Source organism: Gekko japonicus, unplaced genomic scaffold, assembly GCF_001447785.1.
Source record: "Gekko japonicus isolate JY-2015 unplaced genomic scaffold, Gekko_japonicus_V1.1 scaffold276, whole genome shotgun sequence".
NCBI classification, from domain to species: domain Eukaryota; kingdom Metazoa; phylum Chordata; class Lepidosauria; order Squamata; family Gekkonidae; genus Gekko; species Gekko japonicus.
The window spans coordinates 724374-735048 of record NW_015171510.1 but is presented as its reverse complement, the minus strand read 5'-3'; the positions used below and the strand labels follow the sequence as shown (position 1 = coordinate 735048).

General features: G+C 44.8%; 1 pseudogene; it reads right to left on the bottom strand.

Moving 5' to 3' along the window:
- Window positions 1–8811: 8811 nt before the first annotated feature.
- LOC107117248 lies at window positions 8812–10245 on the bottom strand (annotated as a pseudogene).
- Between the last annotated feature and the right edge of the window lie 430 nt (window positions 10246–10675).

Here is a 10675-nt window from a genome sequence, read left to right as displayed (position 1 = left end):
CCACTCAATGGTGTTAAATTGTGTCTGTGTTTTAATATGTCAGATTTTTGGTCACTTTTAATTAGCTTGTTTTATTGTTAACCACTTTGAACAAGGAGACAAAGTGAGGCAGAAATATAGTAAATAAATACATGTTTCAAGTATCCCCCCCCCTTTTGATTGCACGCAGTGTACTCAGGCACACACTGACCCATTAATTGCTCTCTGTGTCCTTTGAAAAGATAACTAATAGCCTGTCTTTTCCATAGACTAAAAATGGTTCAGTGAATGGAACTGCTTGGGTGAAATTTTCCTCAGCTTCAGGCACTATGTACACTTTCTAGTGTGACCTTTTTGTGGTACATTGTTTTTGTGGTGGCTGTCTGTCAGTCCAAGGGTGGGGTCTCTACAAAGTTTCTGCCATGAAAACACAAACCAAAGGGGTTGTGGTGGAAATCTTTGTTATTATATAAACAGTGGAGACTTTGGGCCAGTCATAGCTGTATATTTTTTAACTTGCTCACACACAGCTCTGTTTATAGCTGCACATGTGAGGTGAAATGTCATCAGGAGTCCACTGGTTTGTCTCTTCTCATGCACCATAAAAGGACACAAGAAAAATGGCTGTGCACTTTATTTTTCCTGTGCACTTTATTTTTTTATTTTTTTTGCGCTATGACTTGGTATGTTTGTAAGTTATGATGCTGTACTGTATAAGTACTTGTGTTTTAATATTTTTAATCCTTAATGAAAGCCACCCTGAGCTTGCCTGCGGTGGGGAGGGTGGGATAAAAATTGAATGAATAAATAAATTGTGCACTCCTCACCCAACATTTTGCCCCTTACATTTGTAGTATGTAATTGTGAGAGGTGGGTAATGATTGTGCTTGGGGAGGTGAACTTCAGGTGGATAAGAGAACATACTAGAAGGGCTCTGAGGAAAAGCCCTAACTACATGAGATGCTTGGAGTTCCACATATGTGCCACCCAGTGGCACCAGGCACTCAGGGTCTGAATTTGGATCAGAACCATGGGACATAGGGGCTTTTAAGCATTTACCTTTTAATGTGGCACAGGTAGAGAACTGTTTTTTAAAACTGGGCAAATCACACTTCCCAGTCTCTTTCTTTAATAGAGAAAATGGAGAAGGGGAAGGCCTTTTGAGCTTGTGGCATCTTCAAAACTCTGACACAGGGTTGTGGATGCAATCACAACGGCTACTGCAGGCGGAGGAGACACCCCTCCCAAGAGGAAACCCAAGTGCAGGGGAGATGAAGGGTAATTTACGGAATACACTGGAAAAGATGAGTGAGAGAATAAAACCAAAGCTGTGGTGGCAGCTGTCATTGAAGCAATGCTATTTTAGCTTGCACAGCCAATCAGATCATCAATGGCCAATAAGAAACCGTGCTGGGCAAGAGCCCCACCTGATCCCACCCACTTTCCAAAAAACAGTTGGTGGGTGCCAGGAAATGTATCATCAGGTGCCTCAGTGCCCAGAGGCGCTATGTTGCAGACCCCTAGCTTAAAAATTCCCTCCCATCAAGCTGTGGCCTGTCCTGAACTGGACCTTTGTGGAAGGGAAAGGAGTTTGTAAGCCGCTCTGAGACACCTTTGGGTAGTGAAGGACGGGATATAAATCCAATCTCTTCTTCTTCTTCTACACGTGGTGAGTTGTTAAAATATGCTGAGTGGTTCATACACAGAGCTTCCAGCAGAATGCCGTGTAGTTAGAGCCTTACTGCATGGTAGAGGGGCTGTAAAATGCAAGCTGTGTCTAGGTTGCTGTAGGACAAGCTGTGCAAGCTGTGTCTAGGTTGCTGTAGGACAAGCTACATGTCATCATGTTGCAGTTCCATGAACTCTACCCATGATTTTTAGCCTTAAAGCAGCTACAGGCTAGAAACCAATATGGATCAAGGCTGCAATGCTAGGGGAAAGTTGCTATTTTATAACTTTTCCTGTCCTCTGTGACTTGTTATTGATAAAAAATGTATTTCCCCCCATTTGTTTATTTTATTTTATTAGTTTATACCCCACCTTTATCCCAAGAGGGACCCAAAGTGGCTTACCTCATTCTCCTCTCCTCCATTTCATCTTCGCATCAACCCTGTGAACCAGGGGTCATTTCGTAGAAAAAGAGGTGTAGGAGCTCATTAGCATAACTTATTAGCATAACTTATTTGCATATGCCACACCCCATGACATCACCGGAAGTGTGTCAGAAGGCAACACCCACTGCTCAGGCTCCACTGGACTGTTTTGGATTGCTAGCTGTTGGGGGGTGGGGAGGAATGTGCAGATCTGTCCTCGCAGAGGAGGGAGAGCTTGTACCTGAATAAAACTTGGTCTTAAAGGTGCCACTGGACTGTTCTGGATTGCTAGCTATGGGGGGGGACACACGCAGATCTGCCCTCACAGCAGAGGGAGAGTTTGTACCTGAAGGCAGGCCAGGGGAGGGGGGCTCTGCAATTTACCTGGCTGCTTCTTGCTCCTCATGGCCCGACTGAGGGCTGCTGGGAGCAGGGGGTGGGGCTTGTTGCATGTGCCCGCCCCCTAGGCTCCTTACTGCTGGAGCTCCGCTCCTGTGCGTTTCCACAGGAAATAACCCCTGCTGTGAAGTGGATTAGGCTGAAAGAGTGGACTGGCCCAAGGTTACCCAGCAAGCTTCCATGGTATGAGTTGGAATTCAAACCTGGGTCTCCCAGATACTAGTCTGGCACTCTTAACCACTACACCACTACACTACACCTACCAGGAGAAAAAGTAGCCTACAGGAACTTTCAGGCATCATTGGGTAAAGGAAAGAGAATTAAACCCACCTTCCCCAGCCTTCTGTCCCCATTCCATATCCCCATGGCTGTTTTTATGGCCAGAACTCTGCCACTAAGTTCAACATAGAAGCAGGTAGGAGCGTCCCTACAGACTCCAGTGGGATATTTGTGTGAGCCTGTTGCAGCAGCCCACAAAAGCTTATGCTGCAGTAAATTTATTACCCTTTAAGGTGCTCCGCTCCAGTGCTCTGTTTGTTCTACGCAACACTTTCCATTGAGTTCACACACTATGTTTCTGTTCCTTTTTCAGCTTTCATTCCATTCATTGCATCATCCCAGTTTTCACCAAGAATGATGTTTTGCTTTTTATTCCTTCTGACCAATAAGCCCCCCCCCACAATGTTAACAGTAAATCACAAATGTGGTCATTCAAAACAATCTTTTTACAAAACATAAAGCTACAACAAGGAAGAGGAGGAGGAAACCATTTGCAAGAAGAGCAAAAATCCCAAAAGTTTATTGAAATGATTTCCTGAACACTGGGGTTATTTTTAGCCGGAGCATCATCCTGCATTTGAATGACATGATGCATTTTATAGGGGGGGATGCACCTTCCTGCAAAGGTGCAGAGCTCAGTTCCAAAGAGTACTGAGTATATCTGCCACAAGGACAACTAAAGGGAAGAAATCCTACCAAAAACACACTTTGGTATCTATTGCAATGAATTCAAACAGAGGACTTTTTCACAGGGCTTGGGGATCTGGCCCTTGATTTCTGTACTGCAGCTTAGTGCCTTTGGGGGTACATAAAAGGGAGTCATTAATAATAGTCACTGAGTGAATAAAGCCCTTCTTGGAGAGAGTGCTGCAACCAGGGATCAGAGAGAGATGGGGGTGGAGTGGGGGGAGGAGCAGTACCGGAAACTCTTGTCATGGAGTGAAAGGGCTGTCTCCAAGGATCAGATGGAGAATGTTGGGATCCCATGTTTAATTGTATTTGCTTAGTTCCACCACCTCCTCTTATCTTTAGCCAATGTGTGTGGGAAACAGAGAGTGTGAAATTATTTTGCAAGGAATTGAGTGGCTTAAAACCAGGCAGTGAGAAACAAAACCTGGATTCAATATTGTCACTTTCTAAGTTGGTAATCAAGGAATTTGGCGCCCACCTAGACCATTATTTCCAGAGTGGGAACTGGCATGCCAAAGCATCAGTCCAACAAATCACTGCAGATTGGGAAGTTACTGGTTTGTAGATCTTAGGTGTTTTATTTTAGTATTAGACCACAATATATTTTTGTAAGCACTCTTGGAGGCACCATATGCTAAAAGGCTGGATAAAATAATTAAAAATAAATAAATTATGACCTGTATACATGCCCATTCCTTAGCCAGCTCATAACTACCTTACTATACTGATGTCAAGTCAGTATGTCCATATTCTGTTCTAATGTTCCTGTGTTTAATGCACCCCACTTCTATGCATGGATTTTTGGAACTATGTTCTGCTGATTTCAAGGGGGAAGACTACACTGAATTGCAGGCTTCATCGCCTACTTCAAAAATGGAATTGTTTGGATTTTATTGCCCTGGTCAAGTGAGTTTTCAATTCTTGAGTTTGCTGAGCCTAAATTACTTCCCTGTAGAATTTCAGAGGATGCATTGCAAGAAAATAAGCAACAGGGCATGATTACCTCAAAATTTCAAACTTATTGGGGGGGGGGAATGTATCATGCTTTCCTTCACACTGGCAAAGTTTATATGGTGTGGTGCCAAGGTTTAGCTTTGTTAACTGTAATTAGTCTTGTTGAGTCTTGTCTGATTATTAAACTTCCTTTAGGATTACCTCCATCCAAAACAGTGCTGGATTTTGCCTACAGCGAGATATGCTGAGATCTGTCTCCTTCTGCCAGTCCTGAAAGATGCCATAATTTTAGTAAACCAGATGCTATAAAGCCAAATTCTTCTCTCTCTTTCTGCAGTCGGGTCTGGAGTTATACTCCCCAAATGGACTTGTTCATCTGATTCCTCCAAATTGAGCCTGATGAATGACACTGTCTGGATCTGCACCACCCTATGTATGATGTTAGCAAGACGTTGTCAGATAGCACATTTAACTTGCTTTTTTTTACAAGATATTTCACCCCCAAACACTAAACTGGAGTGAGAGATATTTTTGTTCTTAAAAAAAAAACACAAACAACTCAGAGGAATTAATGATTCTGGGACTGGGCCAGTGCATAAAATTAGAATTACCTTTGAGAGCCAAGGAGAAGAATTTCTTTTTAGTCTCCCTTCAGTACAAAGCCCCTCCTTGCCAGCAACTTCCTGAGTTGTGGCCTTTCTGGTATTTATGGCCTGTTTCTGAGCCAGCCCCGAAACCATTTGAATTCAGGGAAGAAAAACGTCCCTTTTTGCTCACTCTCTGCTGGGCCATTTAGTTTCATCAGCATGTAATGGAGGTTTAGTAGCCCCGTGACAATGCAATGTAATGTCTGCCAGCAGCAGAGCAAAGCGGCCAGACCTCAGCCATAACATTCCTGCCCTGCCCTCCACACCTTCCTCCTTCTGGGACTGGGAGAGAGTAAAAAGAAACCGCAGACGCTCTTTGTTTCCAGCTGCTCACTCAGCTACATTCTGTAGGCTCAGACGAGAAGCACAACCCAGGCCAGAGGTCAGCACTAGTTCACTTGAAACCACGCAAGGCTGACCAGGAAACACCTTCACCATGACACAAGACTGGCCTGGGAGCCGTTGGAATATCCGGGATATCAGGCCAGCCCTAGGACTCCTGCATTTCTGCCTAGCATACAGCTCAGGATGTGGTGGGTGGAAGGCAAAGGAGGGGTGGAAAAGGGGAGAGTCAGTCAGTCAGTAGTGCCTATGGAGTTCAGAGAGTGCACTAGGGTGATTGTTGTGCCTAGAAACCAAAATCTGGATTCACAAACCTTTACAAATCACAAGGAATGCAACAGTTAATGCAACATACTAGCTACTCAAAGAGTTGGTTATCCGTCTGCTACTTAAAAAACCATCCCTACAGAAAAAGGATAAGATCACCCAGTCTCTAGTTTGCCCTTCAGACAGGGCTATGGGACAGAGATGGCTCTGCTTGCTTTAGCTGACGACCTCCATCAGAGTGTAAACAAAGGCCATGACTCCTTGTTGTCATTATTGGACTTACCTGGAGCCTTTAATACAGTGGAGTATACCATCTTGTTGTGGTGCCTGAAGGCAGAAGTGGGCATCAGAAGAGGTTTGCTGAACTGGTTCAAATAATTCCTTATTGATCTCACCCAAAGGGTTGCTGTTGGAGACCAGTTGTCATCAGTGTGGAACCTATCCTGTGGAGATCCACAAGGCGCAATTCTATCTCCCATGCTTTTCAACCTCTGTAGCTTTGAGACTGGATGTCATTAGGGTTGCCAGCTCCCTGTTGGGAAATAACAGGAGATTTGGGGGGGTGGAGCCTGAGGAGGGTGGAGTTTGGCCAGGAGAAGGACTTCAATGGGCTATAATGCCATAGTGCCCACCATCCAAAGCAGCCATTTTCTCCAGGTGATCCAGGGATCTCTATTCCCTAGAGATCAGTTGGAATTCCAGGAGATCTCCAGCCACCACCTGCAGCTTGGCAATCCTAGATGTCATCAATATGCAGATGATACCCAGCTCTATATATCCTTATATCTAAATCCCCTAGTGATGCAGTAGAAGTCCTGAATTGCTGCCTAGCTGCTGTGGTAGACTGGTTAAGAGTGAACAAAGTGGCTGGGAAGGCAGAGATTTTGAAGGACATTGTGCTCCCCACTTTTGATGGAGGTCAGATGACCCTTGCTGACTCAGTTAGGAGATTTGGGACTGGACCCAACATTATTACTGGAGAAGCAAGTTAATGAAGCTGCAAAAAAGGCTTTCTTCCATCTCAGCCTAGCCCAAGCTTAATATGGCTGATCGGGCCACCTAGATACAAGGCACAGTAACATTGAGACTAGGCTACTATAAAGCACTGTACACTGGTCTCCTGTCAAAATCAATTCATGAACTCCAGTTGCTGCAGAATGCCACAGATCAACTCTTATTGAGAGCTAGATGGAACACACATATTACTCCCATTCTGCAGTCATGCCACTGGCTGGTGATCAGTTACTGGGCTCAATTAAGGTACTATCAGAAACAAAGCCCTTTATAGCTTTGGACCCTCATATCTTTGAGACCACCTCTCTCCCTACTCTCCAAGATGACAACTTTGCTAATCAGGGCACCATCTTCTGCAAATGGGCAAATGGGCAAAATCAACCACTGGGTGTACACGTGCCCTGTCTATAGTGGCCCCCACCATACGGAATGGCCTGCCCATTTCCCTGGCTTTCCACAAAGTATGCAAAACTGAATTATTCAGGAGGGTTTTTCTACGTAGACAATACAGTCCCACAGTACTAAATGTTTCACAAAGTTACTTGGAGAAATTATTAGAGACTGTGATCCTATGCCTTTCAATTTTGGTGCCACAATCATCCTGAGGCTGGTGGCCAATCTTGAGTTTCCTAGCTTTAATCTGTGATGAGTTATGCCTGCCATAAATGGACGAATGGACAGAAAGGCTGATTATTATATTACTAGCAACCAAAATGATTTGCTTTTTTAATGATACTTAGTTTGGATCAGGGTCATATCAGGGGCCCGTGGTGTCCCATGTCAGTTCTGTTAACAATAGTGTCAGAGTTGGAGGTGTGGCATTGGGGATGAACATGGCGGATGCTTAATCCTACCTCTCCGACCTAGACCCTCCCTTCCAGTCTCCAAAGTGACAAAGAAAGTGAAATGACAACAAAGTTCCCCGCAGAGTATGAAAAAACTCGGGGGAATTAAAATAACATTGAAAAGACTCACAACAATGACGGTAAAAGTGTTCTTTGCCCCTGAAACTGCTGGAGTGTCCGTGAGCTAGGCAGAGCTGCAGCAAAACAAAATGGTGGTCGACAATGCAGCAAAGAAAAGGGACCAACTAGAAGAACCCGTAACAGTAAAAACTCTTCAAACTACTCTTAAATTATCACTCCAAAAGCTAGAGCGGTCAATCTTGGATAATATAATCCAGAAAATGAATGACTTGCTTCAACCTTTAATGGACCAAATTAACAAACTAACAAAAACTCTGGAGAAAACTGCAAGTACTGCAGAAATGGCACTAATTAAGGGACAGATGCTCCAAACAGAGAATCAGATCATTCAAATGGAGAACCAAAGCATGAAAGACAGAATTTTAATTTTGGAAACAATGGCTCATAAACAAAACCTTAAATTTTGGGGATTTCAAGAAAAGATGATGAGCATGTGGTTAGCACCGATATTACGACTAGAAGATGGTGTATATCCTGTTTTGCTAAAAGTTCTCAGAATAGGACCAGCAAACAACCCAGCTAGAAAATATCCTAGAGAGATACTGGTGTCTTTTGCAGATCTGAGAATGAAAACAGCACTTTTGAAAGCAGCAAGAGAACAAGGATACCTGCTTTATCAAGAGAAAGAGATTCAAGTCTTCCCAGATCTGCCATTGGAAGCCGTACAAATCAGACAAAAGTTAAAGGCAACAACACAAAAACTTTGTGAAGCAAACATTCAATATCGATGGAGCACTCCAGGAAAATTGATGGTTGATCATCATGGGAAACTATACCATGCTACAGATGAAGAAAGTGGATTAGCTCTGCTGCAAGAACTAAGAGCCAGTTTGTAGTGGTTAAGTGCGCAGACTCTAATCTGGGAGAACTGGGTTGGATTCCCCACTCCTCCACTTGCACCTGGCTGGATGACCTTGGGCAAGCCATAGTTCTGATAAGAGCTGTTCTTGAAAAAGAGCAGTTTCTGTCAAGAGCTCTCTCAGCCCCACCTACCCCACAGGGTGTCTGTTGTGGAGAGAGGAAGGGGATGGAGTTTGTAAGCCGCTCTGAGACACCTTTGGGTAGTGAAGAGTGGGGTATAAATCCAATCTCTTCTTCTTCTTCTAAAACTTGAATTACCACCTACTGCCATAAAGAAAATGGCCAAAAGAAGGCTTTCTCTTAATATGTCTCTGCAAAAAGCAAAAAGCAAGTAAAGTCCCTATAAGAACTGCTACTATCAAAACTTGAATTGAAACTATTAGAATTGAACTGACTGAAAATGGATTCAGAACCAACAAGAATGATCCAGAAAAAGAATAAGTGTTAATGTTTTATATGCTTTCTTTGGGAAGCAAAGATATATGATTTATTTTGTATATCTAATAGAAGGGAGGGAAAGGGGAGGTATAGGGTAAAGGTAGAGCTCTTAACTGTAAAGTTAAGAGGGATTTTAGTAGATTAAAAATAGAAGGTCTTAACTGAAGTAAATTAGACCATAGGGGGGTGGATTTTTAGTACGATATAAAATAGTTGATATTGAATAGTTGTTAAGATTCATTTCATTTCATTTTATGTTGTTTAAAAATAAAAAGCAGTGGATTAAAACAATCTAAACATAGGTTGGATTATGCAAGTAAAATTATAAGGGTAGAACATACTGTATAGATATAATATAGATAGAGAAATTTTTTAGTCTAGTTGATTTCTTTTTATTATTTTTACTTCGGTTTAAGTTAAATTGGAACTTTTACGAACAGAGGAGACCATTAATTTAAAGTGTGGTTGATATCATTAATATAAGACTATAAGAAGAAAGTAGATCTTTTATTGAAAAGTAACAAAATATATAATTTTTTTTCATGGAATGTTAGAGGCTTGAACAACAAAATAAAATGCAAAAGAATAACAGCACAAACAGGCCCGTAGCTAGGACCTTTTTAGTGGGGAGGCCCTGAGGAAAGTGGGGGGCCGCAAGCATCATTCTTACCTAGGGTTGCCAAGTCAAAATAATGCTGTACTGGGGGACTCCCGGTCTGTGGCTGGAATGTGCGTGCGCGCGTGCATCACCCGGGGCGCAGCCGGACGAAAGCGCAGCCATTGCGAAGGGGCTGGTTCGGAGAAGTCTGCAGCCGCGGCGGCAGGCAAGCGATGCTGCAGAAGCAGCAGGAGAAGCAGGAGTGTGCCCCCTCGCCTCCTCCCCTCCCCGTTCTTCCCCACCCCCCGTGCCCCCCCAGCCACTCGCGCTGCCCCGCCATATAGGCGACCAGCGCCTCGGCCAGGGCGCCAACCTCATGGGGGCCCCGCTCGGCCAGCGCAGCCACTAGGTTGCCAGTGAACATGACCAGTGCCACCACCCGGCCCCAGTTCAGGCCGCCGTCGGCTTCCATCTGCGCTGCCACCCGGCTCAAGTGGGTGGCCGCCCCGCCGGGCTCCGAGGCCACGGGGCTGCAAGCCGAGTGGAAGAACATCTTCTCGTGGCTCTCCAGATCATCCGCCACCCACCGCAGGGTCTTGGCCGTGCGGCTGGGGGGCAGCGCCGAGCCGGCCGCCCAGGTGGTGCTGGAGGTAGTTGTCCACCAGCTGTGCTGTCTCAGCTGGCAGCTTGCTGGGCATAGCAGCTCTTTGGCAGCGGCGGCCAATTAATAGCTGGCTCACTCCAACCGGGCCCTGTACCGGCGCCTGGCGCTGCCTAAAAAGCCGCCTCCACCCCCGCGCCTGCCCACGTGCCCCGGACGGCTTCACCGGTTCCTCCTCCCCACTCGGGAAGCCTGGAGTGCTCCACGGCGATGGGGGGGGAGGGCCCCCGCAAAACCCACGGGAGGGCTGGGCCCTATGGGCCCCATGTGAGCTACAGGCCTGAGCACAAATATTAAAATTTAAACCAGACATAGTGTTTATTCAGGAAACTCACCTTAAAAAATACTCAGACCTAGTTTGAACAACACAGTGGTACAATCAACAATTTACTTCATCAGGATCTTCTAAAGCTAGAGGATTGGCTATTTTAATGGCTAAAAACATGCTATTTGAAATTCAAGACACA